This window comes from Adiantum capillus-veneris, chromosome 4 (assembly GCF_014529385.1).
Source record: "Adiantum capillus-veneris isolate H3 chromosome 4, ASM1452938v2, whole genome shotgun sequence".
Classification (NCBI taxonomy): Eukaryota; Viridiplantae; Streptophyta; class Polypodiopsida; order Polypodiales; family Pteridaceae; genus Adiantum; species Adiantum capillus-veneris.
In genome coordinates, this window is record NC_140934.1 from 42,614,481 (window position 1) to 42,634,554 (window position 20,074).

The 20,074-nt window shown below is 41.8% G+C and overlaps 1 pseudogene; it reads right to left on the bottom strand.

Moving 5' to 3' along the window:
* Nucleotides 1-17,403: 17,403 nt before the first annotated feature.
* Nucleotides 17,404-17,907, bottom strand: LOC147459036 (transcription factor ILR3-like; annotated as a pseudogene).
* Nucleotides 17,908-20,074: the final 2,167 nt, after the last annotated feature.

Sequence of the window (20,074 nt, forward strand, 5' to 3'; positions counted from 1 at the left end):
CAATGCACTCTTACCTTGGGAGAACTGTTAAAACTCGGGGCATACTTATGGAATGATTTACAGAAAATCCTAGAGAAGGTGGGGATAACGGGGTTAATCTCAAAGAATCTGGAAAATTTGAAAAATGAAATGGAAAACAAAGATATTCGATCAGTTCCTATGAACAAAGTCAGAGAATATTATGAAGGGGAAGAAGGAAACACCACCCTCCCAATGAAATATAATGACATTGAAACCATGGCGATACTGGATAGTGGAGCTGGCATAGCCATAGCCACTAAAGCAGTATGGGAATCCTAGGGACAGCCAGGCATTAGACAAACTCGAATGAAATTGTAGTTGGCTGACGGACACATTGAGAGACCATTAGGGCTGCTTGAAAAAGTGATAGTCAATTCCTGTGGAATTGAATATCAACATACTTTTGCCATAGTAGACTTTGGGAAAAAACTCAACTATGAAATCATATTGGGAAGACCTTTCATGCGAGAGGTACAACTTATCCAAGATTAGGACAACAATTATCTATACTTGAAGCAAGTGGGATCTATAACAAGAGTCAATCTAAAAGATCACACTTATAGAGATGTCTTGAAAACACCCATCCAAGAGTTTGATTCAGTCTCTTCGGCTGAAACTAAACTCCCATCCTAGTTAAACAAAGACACTCCTATTTGGATGTGTGGAGCTTCAGAATACGGAAGTTTAAGACGAGAAGAATGTATCCTAGAAAGGGATTGCACAGACGAAGCCTATGTATCTGAACCCTTTCCAGAGCATTTATTTGAGCCATTCGAGTGGACTCAAATTTTAGCGACAATGGATGTATGCATGAATATGTCTATGCCTACTCAATTTTGCAATGAGGATGGCTACGACATAATTCCCATCCAAATGATTTCAATCCTCAACATTGAAGACGACGATGACGAACCCAAAGACTTAATGAAAGCTCAACAAGTTTTTTTTAGACCTCTATTACGATGCAACTGATGAGTTAGATGAACACTCAACTACCTCAAAAGATTCGGGGTCAGAAAAAGAGCATACTAGAGCTAAATTACTCTTAAAGGGAGGGGAGGAAAAGTATTTTGACTTTCCAAACCAGAAATCACGAAGACAAAAATGGTATAGACGAAAGAGAGACACCGGAATAGCGAAAACACGACCTATGCCATCAGTCTCCAGTAAAACGCAATTCTTGATGCAGATAGATGCAAATGATTGTGTCAAGGACAAAATAACTGGCAGATATCCTTCAAACAAAAACTCAAAAATGTCTTAGACGTCGAGAAAAACAAGGAAGGGTACTCAAGAAAAAACACATGATAAGAAACCACTCATGACCAGAGTCGAGCGGAAGAAGAAATATCAAGAGTTGAAAAAAGCTCTAAAGGAGATATACACAACTGAAATGGAAACCACGGAAGAGGATGGTAAGGATATAATGCATGTTCCATCCCATTACAAAAAGTATACTCTCCAAGATCATAAAATCATAGTCGAACAACCTGTTAGGGAACTACGAAAACAGGGTGAGTCTTATGAAGGGTCTGAAAACGCTAAAAGAATGGACTTGGTTGAACCAAGAGAAGAGACTAGACCTACTTACATTGCGAATGACCTAACAGAAGAATAAGAAAAGCTTTTGCTGAGCTTGTTAAAGGAATACTGAGATATCTTCGCTTGGTCTTACAAGGATCTCAAGGGTGTTGATCCAGAAATATGTCAACATACCATACCCATGAGAGATGATGCGAAACCAAGTAGACAGAGACCATACACGTATAACGAAACATTTTCCAGGAAGATAAAAGAAGAGATTGAAAAACTAAAGGAGGTTGAATTCATTTACGAAATTGAACACACAGATTGGGTGTCTCCAATTGTGGTAGTACCCAAGAAGAATGGAAAATTACGAGTGTGTGTTAATCTCAAAAAGGTGGATGCAGCTACCGTTAGAGACAACTTTCCTCTTTCGATAATTGAGCATGAACGAGTTGCAGGAAAAGAAGCTTACAGCTTCTTAGACAGCTTTTCGGGATAACATCAACTTTTGGTTGACCCAAAAGATCAGCATCAAACTGCTTTTGCATTACCTATCGGGTTATGCCGTTTGGATTAACTAATGCTCAGCCACGTTTCAAAGGTTGATGAGCCATGCTTTCAAAGGATATCTTGGAAAATTCTTAGAAGTATATATGGATGATCTATGCGTACATTCATCAATCCGAGCTGATCATTTTGAACACCTCAGAAAGGTATTCAAAATATATAGAGTTTATAGGATTTGCTTAAATCCTGAAAAGTGCACATTCATGGGTAGACAAGGAAAAATTCTTGGGCATATAGTGTCTAAAAATGGCATAGCTACTGATATTGAGAAGATTCATGTCATTGCTGATTTGCCTAGACCAACAACAGTAAAGGGGGTACAAGCCTTCATGGGGCATTGTGGATATAACCGACGGTTCATCTACATGTACATTATAATTGCAAAACCCATGTATAGCTTGATTACGCACTTTGAATGGACCGAGGCGTGTGAAGAATCCTTCATGAAGATTAAGCAAGCTCTCACTTCAGTTCCAATATTGAAAGCACCAGATTGGGATAAGGTATTCTCCGTACATGTAGATGCTTCTAATTTTGCTATAGGTTGTATACTAGCTCAACCAAGAGACGGGGAAATTGACTTTCCTATTTCTTATGCTAGCCGACAATTGAACATGGCAGAAAAGAATTACACCACCACCAAAAGAGAAGGACTAGGAATGAAGGACTAGGAATAATCTATGCCATCAAAAAATATAGACATTACCTATTAGCCAACAAGTTTGTGTTCTTCGTGGACCACCAAGCTTTGTCTTATTTGGTCAACAAGCCATGCAGCACAGGGAGAATAGTGAGATGCTTCATCATTCTTCTCGAATTTGATTTCACTGTGGTTGTAAAAAAAGGCACTACACATCAACGAGCATATCATTTGTCAAGGATTGTTTCAGGGGAATCACCTACAGGGGTAGACAATGATCTACCATATGCCTATTTGTTCTCCGTAGAAATGATACCTAGATGGTCGGAAGACATTGTGTGTGAGTTTTCTATTTCATCAAAAGTGTATATTCAATGATTGGGAATTGCACACCACCAAATGGTGTCAATTTTTAGTCAAAAGGTCATAGGGGGTCATGGATCATGATCCATGTTCTTGCACCAATTTGCATGAAAATTTCCAGATCAGCTATCCCTGGCTTAGTTTACCCCCTTTTTGCACTTATTTTTGGGCTTATATTAGCTTTTAAGTTTTGACCATCAAATTTTCCAAATTTTAGAGTTTACGGTCTTTCCTACCAAAATATGGTTTTGACAGTTTTTTCCCTTAACTTTTTAGCCCAATTTGATGGTTTTAGATGTTACCTAACCTAGTCCTAAGTATTGAAATTAATTCTATGAACAAAAACCAAAAAACAGTACAAAACTGAAATAAAAACGTATGATGGAACGCTACTTTCAAAGCATCGGAAAAAATGTAAAATGAAACGCTTTCATATCTCACCCACAACTCCCTATGCCTCGCAAGAGTAGATCTAACAAGTCCTCGACTTCTAGCCTCCTATAGCGACGTCCATAGTGGATGTGTAGGTTCCCAATATAGCGATGTTCATAGAGATGCTATAGATCCCAAAATAGCGATGCTTATAGCGTTGCCCAAGGATAAATGTTTTTGGTGGTGGTAGGGCATACAATGCCCTGCCACCCAATCAACCATATTGAACATAGTACATCCAAAAATGAGATACAAAATTGACAAAAGTGAATTGACAAAAGCATAGCGTAATGAACAAATCATGGGCAAAAAAACTTGAATACATTGATTGATTGTTAAGTTGGATCAAAATATACAAGTTACATTACAATTGCCATTGTGAAAAGATACAAAACTAAATGACATTGTTGTGAATCATTTACAAAATTGACGTTGATGGAGCAAAAGACGTCGTGCGCACACTCACACACCCAGACAACTCAACACCACACAATGAATTTACTTAAATTCCAACCCCCACACACCACCACTCAAGAACTCAATAAAAATACTACCCACAAGTTCAATTCAAACTCCAAACGCCTCGACCTACAAGCCCTTGCCTGCCCGCAGACACTACAAGGTGAGTCGAGTTGATCAACACTTGAAATCACACTTGATGGTGACCAAAATATACAAGAAAAACCATAAAAAACTAAAAAACTCCAGCCACCAAAGGCCTCTCTCAAACCATTGCAAAGCCTTCACCAAACTCCACTCTGTTGGACTCTTTGGAGTAGCGCCAACCCTAATGGCACCGATACAGGGTCACATAGTCTTGCAAAAAGCCGCACCTTCTTCCCTCAATTCCTCGTACACACACATGGTAACCTCAAAACTTCCATAGACTCTCCCAAGTGCAAAATTGAAGAGAGAAAGCTCTCATTCACTTCTCCACACACTCGAAAACATGACGCGAACGCGACGGGACTGCACTAGACCACCTGTAGGAACCCTGCTTCCTCCCACACACAGAGAGGGGAAAGTGCCCAAACTTGGCTTCAAAAATTCTCCCTCAGCTGGAACACTTACGACACCGTGAGTGATGTGGCAATTTGAAGCATTTTCACACCTTTTTTGGCCTTTTTTTTGACCTTTTTTGACCCAGTTTTGGCCAAATTTGACCCCCTGCGGGCATTTTGCAGGAAAAACCCAAACGGACTCCAAAATTCACCAAATTTTGTATGCTTGATCCTTGATACCCAAAGAAATTTTCCACTTATAGGGTGGTGCACGCATAGGGTGGTGCACGCATCACCGCAGATCAGGCACCGTAAATAGACAGTTACTACATGTCCCAAACTTCTCAAGTGAGATGAGAGTGCCCACACTTGTTGCTTGCATTATTTACATTCTAGAAAGCTCAAACACATTCTCTAGAGCCAAAAGAGGCCACCAAGAACCATATCCAAGGCCCCCATACCCTATTTAGACATGTACATGTGCCTGATTGCTGGCACACAACTTGACTATTCACAATGTGTACACGCTGCATCTTTTTTTAAAACTCCAAACCACTTTGCAAAGCTCCCAAATGCACGCATTTACATCTTTTTGTACATATGACCATGCATATACACACTACTTTGTACACGCCAAAACTTGTCTATCATCATTGCCCACCCTCTAGATAGAGCATTTATGCTCAACCAAGAGACTATTTGTATCTGGAACCATATCCCTTGCAAAATATTTCTTCAATCTATAACCATTTATTCTATAGTGCAAACATTCCCCTGATAGTTCTCTTCTCTTTCTTGTGTAACCCTTGGGGGTTCCCTTCACCTATAAAATGGGACCTCTTCTTCCTCGAAATTCATTCAAGAGGGAGTAAGAGGATTCATATCAAATTAGCCTTAAGCCCTACACTTGCCTCTGAGGAAGGCTAGCTAAACTTGAAATCATCCTTGTAAACATCAACTCCAATCAATCAAGGCCGAAGTCTTCTATCTCTTATCATCTTCATCAAATGTCTTCTACTACTTCTACATCTACTCCTATCTCCATCTCTCTTGTGTCCTAACTGTTTCTCTTGAAGGCATTCAAGCAACAACACTCTATCAACAACTTTCTTGTGTGAAGAAATACTAGTATACAAGGTACATCTCTCCCAGCTATAGGTACATCTCTCCCCAAAGTATCCTTATTGCCTACGGGCAAGAATAGGGCTTGGGAGGAAAACTTCTCTTCTCTTCACTTCTCTCATATCTATATTTTGCACATACTAGAGTTATCCTAGATGAATAATCCACATGATGTGAATTTCTATCGCTTTCACTATGTGCAATCTATTACAATTAATATATGGAGTAGCCGTAAAATACACTTTCAACAATGTATAATGTTTCTCTTTGGCCCAAAAAGGCTCAATGAAATACTTCTTTCATTGGATCCCATCATACTACCCCTTATAGACTATAACTTTTCTTTTGACATAAGTGTAGTTATCTTGCTATGAACCAAGAAGATTTGTACACGCAATTAATCCCAATCACTAGACAAAACATATACATTATGGTAAGCACAAAATTACAATTCCAAAGAACAATTCGTTGCCTGTTTGGTCGGCAAAGATTAAACGTCATTAACTCGTCTATTAACCCTTTCTTATTACCCATGATACGATACGACCACAACCACTCCAAAACCAATCTTTAAGTGGGTACCCACAGCCATGCCAAGCCAAACCAATAGCCAATCCATCGTACTCACCAAACTAACCATCAAAGAACGGGTGATTAGTCTTCAACGACTTTTGTTTAGAAAATTCAATTTAGATGAAACCTCAACAACAGAAACCATTGAACCATTCATTAAGTACCCACATCTTGCACAACATAGTGTTACCCAATGTAGCCACATTCCACGGCCTTGCATAGGCACGTTGTTCGCGCCCAAGCACATTGCACAGACCTTTGTCGAGAACATGGGAATGGGAAGAGGAAGTAATTGCATATTGCAGCATCTTAAGCTGCAAGATGATGAGAGATTATGTATATTGTGTATAAGTGTGCTTTGACGCTTAAATTTTTACTTTTTTATCGACTTTTAGCAAAATTTTGCTCCTATCAAGCATAATAATGAGCCATATTGACAAATTTCAATGGGCGAGATGCCTAGAGTGAGAGTATGTACATATGAGTGTGAGAAATAATTTTGGCAAATTTTTTGGCCAATTAATAATAATTTTGAGTGATTTTCTTTCCTTTTTAACCTAATAATCATTAAAAATTAATAAATAGAGCTAATAAATTTGGATTTAAGTTCTAAAAGCAAACGTCGAATCTACAAAGAAAGAGCTTCAAGCATGTCAAATATGGAAGGATTTGACACACATCAAAATTCGGGCCAACTTGTAATGGACCAGAATTGCAAAATCAAGGGCAATTACCAGCCTGGTGTCTGGTTGACGAGTCTTCTGAGCCGCAGGTGGTATGATATGAGAAATGTGGCCAAGTATGGTGAGTATGCACTTTACACCCGGGGAAAGCCAGGCACATATAGGCAAATAGGGCAAATTAGACCTCATTTGTAGTCATTCTCACAGTTAAGGGGGAGAGAGAGAGAGAGAGAGAGAGAGAGAGAGAGAGAGAGAGAGAGAGAGAGAGAGAGAGAGAGAGCTCCTCGCTAGATTTTCACATACTACAGCCACATTGAACACCCGTATCCACGTACGTTCCTTACATATGCATGAACAAAAACCATCACAAAAATTGAAGCAAGCAAATCAAAAGCGAGAAATCCCTAAACTATCAAAGGACTTTTGGAAAATCAAATGAAGTCCAAATTCAATAATTTTTTCACGAGATTACTCTAATTACTAGGCTAGATCAGGCCATGTCATCACAACCTTATACACCAAGCCCTTCATCTACCTCCTAGCAATCACAATCTACTGTTGAAAGCAAAAGCAATTGACAATGACAAGGCCTTCATCAAGATGCAAGGCCACAAGTTCACATATAAGGATCTGGTATACTCAAAGACAAATCTGCCATTACGATCGATTTTTGAGCACCTAAAAGTACAAAAGCCACCAAGATATACAGAGCCCAACCTGTACATCACGGTTGTCACGACAATATGGCTAGCAAAGCAAAGGTTGGTGTGACTTGGGGAATTATATAGTGGAGAATATGGTCGAAGAAAATATCAAGAGAAACTAACGAACAAAACCTATATGAATGCAGGGCCATTGCTAACCAGAATAGCCTGTCAATCCCTAGGAATGATCGAGCAACTGCTGCCAGTCGACTCTCAACTCGATCTTTTGCACAAGTCTAAACATGCGGTCCAAGCGGTAGGAGGTCCTTCATCTGCACTTGGTACGAGAAAGACAAGAGGTCAAGGCTCTAAGAAGAAGGAGTCAGACAGTGAGGAAACAAAAACAGATATAGAACTCAACGGTGAATTAAAGCCTAGAAACATAGTTACGCCATCTGAGTAGTAAACCACTACTGATGAAGAGGACGAGGATGAAGAGGACGATACCATTGTACATCAAGTGCGAGTCAAGTGCACACCCAAAGAACAAATCCCTGTAACACGGACTCAAATATCAATGGAAGAGGCCCAAAGGCTCAGAGAGGAACGATGATAGAAACTAGTAGAAGAAAAGAAGAAGGCAAAAATATTGGGTGTCGATGTCGATGACAAGGAGGAAGAAAATGTGGACAAGCCCCTCAAACCAAGAAAAGCATCACGGAGAAAAAGATCAAGAAATATAAGACGAGGACAGCGGCGGATGTGGTGGAGCTTGCCGACTCTATGCGGAAAATATCCACAACATCCTAAAGAGAAAGGTAGAACAAAGAGCTCAAGAGGATTCAAAAAAGCAAAAGGCAAATGATTCCCTCAAGGGCAAAGAAAAGGATATTGACAAACCGCCAAGGGAGGAGATGAGCACTGAACATCTAGAAATCCACATAGAGACAGTACCACCCCTTTCTCCTAAGCCACCCACACCACCTCCTACTAAAGAATCCACAGGGGAATCTGAAAAGAAATACATAGCGCAAGAGCAAGCCCCTTTGGAACAACATAGATGACAAAGTGGACAATAGGGTTGAAGAGCTACCAACAGAGAAAGAGAAAAAGGAATCACAAAAGCAAGAGACCACTCAAGAGCAAACTCCTCTGGAACACAAAGATTCTAACAAGCAACAAGAGAACCCAGAGGAAAAGGAACTTGCAAGGATGAATAGAAAGACAAGGCTAAAGAAAAGGAGTTACCAAAAGAGAAAGAGCTGAAAGCTGGTACCTCTCAACAACGAATCACATCGAAAACAAGACCAATCTCACCACGCTCTCAAGCTAGGATTGAGGATGGTGAAAGGCTCGTCCAAGAGTTCAATTAGAAACATCTAGAGCACATTAAGTTGCAATTCCAGTGTCAAAGAGCCATACCCAGCCTACAGGAGTTGGAAGTGCGAGATGCCAAAGCAAAAGTACAGACATTGAAAGAAGCAAATCAAAGGCTCTTGCAGCAAGTTGAAGAGCTACAAGACAGTCAAATCAAGCTAAAAGGAGATTTGAAGATAGAAAAGAAAGATGCATCGTACTACTATCAAGAGGCTCGGGAATACAATGCGGTAAATAGTCAACTGCAGTTAGAACAATAAAGGCTGAAAGAGGAGCTGGAGAAGGAGCAACAAAGGAACTCAAAGTTCGAGGAGGCATATGATGCGGTAAAGAACACTTTATCACAACTCTTAGCCATGCAAGACACATGGACCCCGGCTTCAACATCACAAGTTCCAGCTGCAGTGTTGGAAGAGTTAAAAGCAGCCAAAGATGAGTTAGCACAAGAAAAATATGACTAACAAGTCCTGACTTAGGTCATCGGGCTATCCGAGCCCAGGAAGATCAAAAAATTCAGTAGCTCAAGGACCAGCTAGCAAGAGCATAGGCAGGCTTATCTTCCCAAGACAAGAAAAATGCTTTGGAGTTACAACTTAAAGAGTTGGCAATCAGTGGCCTCCAAGCCAGAGCTATTGTGCCAGTTCACCAACCACTTGCTCCAAAGACAGAATTCACAAGGGTATACCTACCCCCAGTAGATCTTCCAAGCACATCTACTAAGGGAGATCTCCATGATCTTGAAGCTACATAGGAGACTCCTGATGCAAGAGAGGAAATCAAAAAATGGATATCAAAATTCAGGATCCCTCTCATAGAGAATACTTGCAATACGAGCTAAAGGTACTAGAATCAACGGCCCTGTCTCATTGATTAAGCCTGATGAATTCATCCAAACTTTCAGCCATGACATGATTCCATTACCGCTCATGAAGCAAGAGTCCATCTTGTTGAAAAGAAAACTATTGCCTGCTCTTGAGCCAAATGCAAAGGGGGACTACAAATACGTATCTGTGAGAGTGGACTAGGTGCTAGCCATTTTAGAGAATCCATCTTGTGGAAAAGAAAACTATTGCCTGCTCTTGAGCCAAATGCAAAGGGGGACTACAAATACGTATCTGTGAGAGTGGACAAGGTGCTAGCCATTTTAGAGAATCAACCCCTCTGTCACAAGAAGTGATTTCAAAACAGACCACAGAATGAGACCTTGTACATGAATGCACCACAACATCTCAGGATCGACCCAACCTATTGCTCGATTCCAAGGAGGTGATCTTGGGACACCTACTTCAATTGGCTAAGTAGAAGGCCATCGGTACTTAACTACCTTGTTATATCAAAGTCGGCCAGTAACTTCCCGCCCTCAAAACACTACATGGTTCATACCTTACATGCAGTGATAACACAAATGCACGATGTCCTGGATCTCACATGTCAGATGTTGGTAAAGATTGCAAAGATGATTATCACCTGCATCACAACATTCAAGGACAACAAAGCAGCAGAGCATTCATGGAAGGTGTTTTTTAGGGGAACAAAAGGCATATGTTGGAATATGAAAACAGAGATTCTAAGGTGCAATGTCATCATGGGGTTGTTTGCTAGAGTTATCTTTCTACCCTCGCAATATCTGCCAATATTCACGGAGGCGTTCATGACAGATTCTTTGAGATGTATTCAACCACCTTTAACCCCATGATGAAGGATCTACCTACCTGCCACATAGTCTACCAAAGCACATGAATGAACAATCCATTCAAGGATTTGGCAGTCCAAGCAAAGATTGAGGCTCGAGCAGAAAAATGCAGACGCCTCACGAAGACTGTGGAGAAATGAATGTTTGACTACTGGAGACCCCAACACATCAACCTGAAGACCAGCTGTGCAACCAAAGCTAAAGCCAAAGACGAAGACAGACAAAAAAAATCTTGCATGAGGACATGCAAAGACTAGGAAGGGGGGAATGTTGGCAGATGGACTACACGGGTGCCCTCCTCATCAACCCCTTCATCACAGGCCACAATTTTTTTGATATATCATCATTATTTTTCGAGAAAGCTTTGTAATTATATGAGAGTCTCTAATTTTAGCCAAATTATCTCTGAGCCAGCTTATATAAAATCTGAGTTGTAAAGTCTGACGAAGACAAAGATAAAGACAAAGCTTGCATGAGGGCATGCAAAGACTAGAAAGGGGGGAATGTTGGAAGATGGACCAGACGGGCGCCCTCCTCATCAACCCCTTCATCACGGGCCACACTTTTTTTGATATCTCATCATTATTTTTTGAGAAAGCTTTGTAATTATATGAGAGTCTCTAATTTTAGCCAAATTATCTCTGAGCCAGCTTATATAAAATCTGAGTTGTAAAGTCTGAAATTGAGTCTGAGGTTGGTAAAGTCGGCCGTTGGCCAAGAGAGCCCTAGGTATAAAGCCTAATTTTGTAAGTGGAAAAGGACACATTATCATTAACAAGGTTTTTTGAGTTTTGGAGCATACGACTGAGAGCAGCTACTCTCTCACGCATTGTAATTTATTTTTATTGAGCTCTAGTAATCCAAATTCAATTCCAATTAGTGCATTGTGTTCCTTGTCTATTGCTCTTTAATTTAAGTGTAATCATTGTCAATTCTTCTGTGGTTTGTGACTACACATTAGCAAGCTAAATTGACTATTTTGAGCGCGTTAATGATATATTTTTTTACGTTTCAACCATAGGAGAGTGTTCCTAGACCATAGGACGACCTTTCTAGTTTGTTCTTTTGTAGTTTTCAAGACCTTGATCATGATTTTGGTGCCTTGTTGGATTGTGACCAAACTTGGTAGGATATTCACGATGGCTTCGTCCCTTAGGTTCACTTCTTGAGGTTGAACACCCTCAAAGAGTCTATGTGCCCCATTCGAGTCGCATCCCTAAGTATTGACATTATGTTAGTTCTAGATAGCTATGCTATAGACGTCCATCGCGGCCTCATCACGGCGACCCGCTAACACTAAGTGACCAAGATGTTTAGATTTATTCCTAAAAAGACTATGGTCCAGGCTCCAGAATTAGCATGGCTATTCATGGAGAACACATATAAGTTATATGGCCTTCCATTTAATATTGTTAGCAATTGAGACATGAAATTTGATGGCCATTTTTGGAGATCAGTATTTTGTAAGCCTAGGACTACTTTTAACTTAAGTACAACTAAGCATCTTATCATCCTCAAACACGTGGACAAATAGAGTGAGTAAATAAGGTACTTGAAGATACGCTACAAGCCTATGTTAATAAGAAGTAGACATATTGGGAAGATTATTTTCCTATCTTGGAATTTTCTTACAATAGTGCAAATTTAAAGCATATTCCCATAGAATTTTCTTACTATAGTGCAAATTTAAAGCATGTTTCCATACTCTCCCATTTATGCTCATGTATGTTTATCAAGCTCGATCTCTAGTTATCGTAGGTTTAGCCAATGAACACATATATCTAGCTAAGGATTTCTTAAAAGAACATTTTCATATGTTACTGATTGCTAAGATCAATGTTAAGCAAGCTCGGGACCATTGAAAAAATTTTGTAGACGAGAAACGCGGACAAGTCTCCTTTATGGAGGGAGAGTGAGTGTTTCTGAAGGTTCTCAAGCATTCAAAAAGTCTACAAACGGGCCCTACACCTAAGCTTTTACCTAGGTATTGTGCTTTGTTCTAGATTCTTAAGAAGATTGTTGAGTGTCCAAACAAATTAGATTTTACAGCACATTCATGAGTTCATTCTGTGTCTTTCATAGTAGTCGTTTATGTAAGTAGTAAGAACAAGCAGATAATGTTACTGATTCACATATTATGGTTGACATAATTGAGATGTCCACTCAACCTCATGAGCCATAAAATATTTTCTATCATCACATTTTACGAACACAAATTAATGTTTGCCAACAAGTTCTTGTCAAGTACATGGAAAGATCACTTGGGAAAATATTAGTGTAATTAAAAAGAGATTTCCTATGCGTTTTGTATGTTTTCGAGGAAGAAAACTCTTCTCCAAGGGGAGAGTAGTGTCAAGGCAAAGGTCCTAAGCAAGGCTAAGTGGGTGTGTAGGCACACTGTCCCGCTTATGAAGTCTTTGGGCTGAGAAGTTGCTTATGTCCTTGGTTGAATTGGGGGATATTGCCACGCTTGGCTCACCCGTCTAGCATTGGGGCTAGGATTCGGACTGCCTGCCTTCATATGTTGAATGGATTCTCCACAAGAAGTGCTCTCAACCTCACGTTAATGAGGCGCGGCTCTTCTCTAGCTACAGCCTTGGTGGTTGCACTGGTTGACAAAGCTGGGAGAGAGCCCTTTGGCACCTACCCCGCTTGATGCTATTACTTTTTGAGTAGGGCTCTCTAGCTCCTACCTCGTGAGTCCCTCTGGACTACATGCATGGAGACATCTCGTTGTCCCCCCTTGACGATGAAGAAGCCTTGTATTTGCTCCTTTTTCCTATGTTGTGTTGGAGTAAGGATAGTTGGTGGCTGGCTTTTTGTGTGTTGCCTTACATCAAGTCACCGTGTCTTTGAATTGTTCCATTACGGTCCAAAGATACTTGGAAAGATGAGTTGCCATGTCCAATTCTAGGTGCTTCAAATCTCATGACTTCGTTGCACCCTTGTTGATCGATACATTTTGGCACGTGTCACACATGCTTGAAGTGCCAATGCTGAAATCACCTCACTGTCCATGCTAACTGCAGAGGTTGTATCTTTGATTGAGTTGGTCCCTTACCTTGGACCTCTCTGCCAAGCCCTACCAAGACTAAGTTGAAGCTCAATGAGTGAAAGTCACATTTTTTGACCCCATGCCCGCTTGCCTTCTTCACAAGGTGCTTTGATGGTGCCTAACGGGTCCGACTAATGAGAAGTTGCATATCTGGAGGCTGATCCAATTAGTGACCTTGAGGAAAGTGATTGTTGAGGGGGACACTTAGCGTTGTGCCCTTACGGCTGCCCATTGACTGCCCACTTTCTTGAATCTTGCTTGCTTTGCATGGAGGGACTCCTCACCTAGAGCCCTTTCCTTTGCTGATGAGAGTTGACATCACACGCCAACTCAGTTAGCCCTCATAGCCACCATTGTGCTTGCACTCCATGTATTCTTGTCTCTCTTGCCTTGGAGTCACATCACTTTGTAACCTCGATTGCATTTCTGGTGACCAAGTGTGTTTGCATCGTTAGCTCGCACATACATCTGGTGACATTTCTTGGTAGTGGATCTTGCGTACATTATTGCTATGTCCTAGCCATCGCATGGTGGGAGTTTGGCTCTGATACCAAGAGTTACGGCCGTAACTTGAGTGGGTAGCCTCAAAGGTTTGTGTTATGCTAACTTGAGCCCCCCTTCATGCGGCTCATGGAGGGATGGTCTAGAAGATGACTTGATGCGAGTGAGAGCCATCGCGGCTCCGCACGATGAATGTTGGTTCTGAGTACGGAAGTGTCTTTTAGTATTAAGTTGGGTGACAAGGCTATTTGGGCTTCAAAATCATGTCCAAGATGTCCCTCTTGAATCATCTCAGGCAACTTTGGGCAATCTTGAAAAATCACCAAAAATGGCTAGAGCCACACTAGGCCGCAAAGCCAAAATCTATCAGCAGCCTTCGTGGGTCAGCGACATGCGTCTCGTGAGCGTGTTTGTGAAGGTTCGTGGCTGAGCACGTTGTGCTCGTCAACAAGGTCTCCCTATGGAGCATCTAAACGCTACAAACGACTTTGTGCTCTATGAAATATGAGCTATAGAAGCTCGTGGCTAAGACGCATTGACTTGTCGGACCAATGGCCTCGTGGAGCCCCGCATGCGAGCCTGGTGCCCGATTCACCTTGGGTCATGATGCCATGGATTACCCGTGCAAGGAGAACTCACCGTTTAGCCCCACATTGAGATGTGGGGGAGGACACTCCCATTACCAGGCCCTCTCAAACCCAACCATGCACTTGCAACGTGCCAAGAAGGTGGACTGAGGAGAAATCACGGGTCAAGACTATGCCCTATCATCTATCTTCCCCATTCCGAAGCATCACACGAATCGTGGTACTAAGTTGTGATCTGCCGAGATTAGGCGTTTGCCGTCACCTCGGGTCCTCAAAATCAACCAAGGCGTTTCAGTGGGTTCCACTCAGCCATCCCCCCCCCCCCCCTTGTGCCATCTTCTCTCACGCTTTCTCTGCACCCCAAAGCAAACCTAACCCTTTACTCTCATAGCATGTGCACATGCACCCTGATCCGTGGAAAATTAGAGAATCTATATTGACTGGTATTCTAGCTCTTGCGCACATGCATTGGCGATTGCTTACAGACCTGCCTGCCCCACTGCGTAAAAACCAGCACACATGCAATGGCAATGAGCCTGTGATCAATGGAGAATCTTTTTAGTGTGTTTTCTAACCCTGCATGCTCTTCAAACCCTTCCCACTGCCTCCAACCGAAGCAAACGGCAAGGGGAGGGCCGAGACTTCCCATTCAAAGCGATGACTGCACGATGTAGAAGCGGCAAGCTACGGTCCAATTTAGTGGTGGACCTAAGGAAAATCTACCCTAGTCGTCAATCCAATTCCAATGCACGAGCTCGCGCAACCCGCCTACGGCGAGTTTCGCTCACTCTTACCAACGGCTTTGAATGACCAATCCTATACAATTTTCAAGCTCACTCATAAGCACACATACAAGCACTTGCACTATATCTCTCATTTCTCCATTCTTGCTTTAGAATGTCTCTATGTATGCATGCAAGTATGTATATATGCGTGCGTGTGTGTGTATTTGTATATGTATGTGTGTCTTTATCTTGATATATATTCCCACGACACACATCACATTCTCTCCATCTCTCCCTTGTTTTCATCCCTCACCACCCTCACCTCTCTCTCTCTCTCTCTCTCTCTCTCTCTCTCTCTCTCTCTCTCTCTCTCTCTCTCTCTCTCTCTCTCTCTCTCTCTCTCTCTCTCTCTCTCTCTCTCTCTCTCGCATGTGATGGGAACAATTGGAGGCGCCCAAAGGTATGGAGAAACTTGCAAGGATATGCTGCAGTGAATCTTGGGAGCAACAACGTCGTTGTGTTAGAAAGGCACAACAATGCCCAAGAGCTGGTGGATGCACTATTGTCACTTGTAACTACCACTACCTCATGCTCAATGCGTGACACCTTGTTCGTTTTTGGGTGTTTAGATTGAGCATTTACGAGTTTTTAAGTGCTGGAAGTCTCCCAGGTGGATGGCTTAGACATGGGTGTGCTGCTTGGAGAGCAAGAGCGAGACAAGGTGGACCAAATAATAGCAGACTTGGAGCAGCCATGCATGCCAGAGCCCCTTTGTTTTTGGAGGTTAACTCTCCTCTAATGGATGCAAATAGCATTTTTGAAAACATTACTATCTAAGATAGTGTGCCTACCATTGAAACCTAAGAAGTCTTTCCCAAGGGCATAGACTCCACGCACACTAAACCATTAATGATTTGTGTTTCCTGCATGTACTTTGTGTGGTCCATTAAAGGAAATAAGAAGGGAGCTGTACCAGAGCTAGCATCTCTCTCTCTCTCTCTCTCTCTCTCTCTCTCTCTCTCTCTCTCTCTCTCTCTCTCTCTCTCTCTCTCTCTCTCTCTCTCTCTCTACGTTGAGTGCACTGCTCCTTTAATCCCCCTTATCTCCTCACCCCGACTTCAAATACCCATAGAGCCTTTGCACGCATGGGCGTTGTGCGAAAGACTTTCCTTGCATGCATTTTTGCACAATGGGTGCATGCTATAGTCACACCAGCTTGCTCATGGTATAGGACACAAAGTGTCCAGTCAAGATGGGCTATTTGTCCATTGTACTCAAGGCTACTACAACTTATATATCTATTTTACATGCAGGGAACACAAATTGTTAATGGTTTCGTGTGCATGGAGTCTATGCCCTTGGGAAGGACTGCTCACATTTCAATAGTAGGCACACTATCTTAGATAGTAACATTTTCAAAAATGCTATTTGCATCTATTGGAGGAGACTAACCTCCAAAAAGAAAGAGTCTCTAGCATGCATTGCTACTCCAAGTTTGATATTATTTGGTCCACTTGCCTCGCTCTTGCTCGCCAAGTAGTGCACCCCTATCTAAGCCATCCACCTGGGCAGCTTCCGCTAGTTTAAAACCCATACATGCCCTCATGATCTTTTTCTCTCTAGGATTTGGGATGTGAATGGTTTATCTTCTGATCCCCGCACACTCTCTCAAATCTATATTTCACTCCCCCTAGGCCACTTGTTGCATGTTCACCTCCCACAGGATAGGTCGTCTTGCATGCACGTCGATGGCGCTCGTGCTGCTAAAAATTGCTCGACGATTTTTGTTAAAGCCATGTGGCATGTTTGAAAAGGGCTTACCATTGTAGGATTAAACAAGTATAGTTGCATGCATATGATGTTGTGTGGGATGTCCGAGAGGGAATTGTTGGTTAAGGTGCTCGACATATTTCTTGGTTAAGGTTCAGCCTCTCTTTCTCTGCCTCTAACCTTTGCTTCTCATCTCGAAGCTCGCCTTTTTCTGAATTCAATTTTTTACTAGATTCTTGAAGCTTTTCGTTCGACTCATTCAACTACTGAGCTTCAACCTTTAGTTGATTTAGTGTACGAAGTGCATTCGAAAGAATCACTTTCTTGTCAGTTTTGGGAGTTCTCCCTGGCTCTAGAAGGGTGCTCAACTCCAAAAACCTATCATCACGGTGCATCTTTTTGCGACATGCCTTGCTAGAGGTCCCTCCACCATGGTCATCTTGTACTCTCTTCTTTGATCCTACTTTTTTGTGATCATCAACGTTGGCTGCACAACAGCTATTGTCAACACTGATGTCAGCTTGCTCGTTAAGACCCCACCAGAAGAAGGCATTAGGATGCGGAGCTTTGTAGAGAAGATTATCTTCGAGGAAATTCATCCACTTGATCTGTGGAGACGCATCCATAATGTGTCCCTAGTCCTACCGCAGTTTCTCTCTTAAAATCGCCCGAAAACCCCAGCTCACCAGTTGATCGCATGAAGTAGAGGGCGATACGAACACACAGGATAAGGAGCTCAATAGCAAGCCATCATCCCTCTTGCAAACTTAAACTCAAAAGAAACTCTATCTCTCTCTCTCTCTCTCTCTTTCTCTCTCTCTCTCTCTCTCTCTCTCTCTCTCTCTCTCTCTCTCTCTCTCTCTCTCTCTCTCTCTCTCTCTCTCTCTCTCTCTCTCTCTCTCTCTCTCTCTCTCTCTCTCTCTCTCTCTCTCTCTCTCTCTCTCTCTCTCTCTCTCTCCAACTCCCCCCCCCGCAACGGCTCTTTAGGTAACTCCTTGGCCACGCATGCTGGAATTGAGTCCTCCGTAATGGATGTGTGCACCCTATCAAGGCCTTTCAGCAATGTACAACATTCTCTTGGGTGCATTCTCCTCCCCTATGGGGTGGGGGGTGGAGGGGTTCCCACGGTTGTCCCTCGAGGTGTAATGTACATCAATGTACAGTTGTAAATACATGATGTGTAAAGTTTCTCCCTACTACCTTCCCTGTGCTGATGGTGAAAAAACAAGTGATGAAATCAGAACTGCCTTGAACTTAAAGTGTTGGATCGAGAGAGATCATCACAAGTTGGTGGGTATGAAATAGAAGCCTTTTAAAAATTGGAAAAGTGTAGAATGAAAGGATAGCAAAAAGAGTGTGTTTCCGAGGATGGTGCTACATAATTTGATGTGGGGTACAATGGAAGAGAACAAAATGGAATGATAGCACAAAGAGTGTGCTTCAGGGGAGGACCCTACATAAGCAATGTGGTGCGGGATTGGCAAGTGATACAAAGGCCTTCCAAGAGTTAGTAGGACGACGTGTATATTTTGTCACAAGGTCATCAAAGAAAATATCGGTATCGTTAGGATCCAGATGGTCTAGCATACCTCTTCTTTTCAACAACAAAGTTCTCTAGTTTGGGAAATCTGCATTGATGAACACAAATTGGCGGCTTGCACTATGGAGAGGCAAAGAAAGTGCTATGTATGCAGCTTGTTGGGACATGATTTCTTGTGCATTGATCAAAGCATTTTTTATTTTCTTTAGCCGCTCCATTGTGCACAATTTTTTTTTTTTTAAGTTTTCAATTATTTGTTTGATTGCCTTGCTCAAGGAGGAGTCATTCTTCGTCATGTAAGATGTGCAATATGAAGTTGCACCATGGCCATTGAATATGAATTGGATATCAATGCTCCCATCCCACAAAAAACACAAGGATTTGTTAAAGTTATTAGTGTAAATGTCTTTTGGTTCTCTCTTTAATAACAGAGTTGGTTCTGTCATTGCTACAATCGAGAGCGATTCTATGTAGAGGTCATTATCCATTGACAAGACATGCAACAAAGCATCAAAAGAGAGGCTAGAATTATTTCCCAGCAAAAGCAACTGCTCGTCGATGTGTTTTTTATTTGTTGCTAGCATTTTCTTCCTCGAGCTACTTGTCATCACTGGGAACATGATTATAGTTTGTGATGAAGGCGGACGAGGAAAACCGAAGTGACATGATGTCTTGTTTTTCTTGCATGTTTTGCGATGAGAGTGAATCTGCACTGGTTTTAGGTTTTCATCTAAAAGATCCTTGTTTGTTGTTATGTAAGTATCTATGAAAGCCAAGATTTCTTCATCTGGTGCAATTCCAAAAACTGGTGAATTTTTTATCCAAAGCGACCCGTGGTTATGTTGACTACCCCTATGTTGAAACCCTGTGACGAAAAAGTGGTCATCTAACTCACCGAGGAGAGAGACATTCCGCCGGATGCATATAGTATCTTGTTGTGCTCTCACAGGGTTTGCTCACACAAGTGAACGAATAAATGCTACCCGATTTGGACTTCCATCTTCTGTGACATGTGGGTTCAATGCTATCAAACAATCACTTAAGGGTTTCCATCTTTGTTCAACGCAAGAGAACGTGACAAAAAAAGTAGGCTGTCCCAATTGTCGAATCATAGAAAACAAAATTTGCTTTAGCCTACGCTTGTAGTTGACAAAGGTGTGCAATGTTTGAAAATCATGAAAGCCAAAATTTGATGCAAGTATTTGCTCAATATTAGTGCTTGTTTGCACATCTCTAGCTTGAAGCTCCTTGTC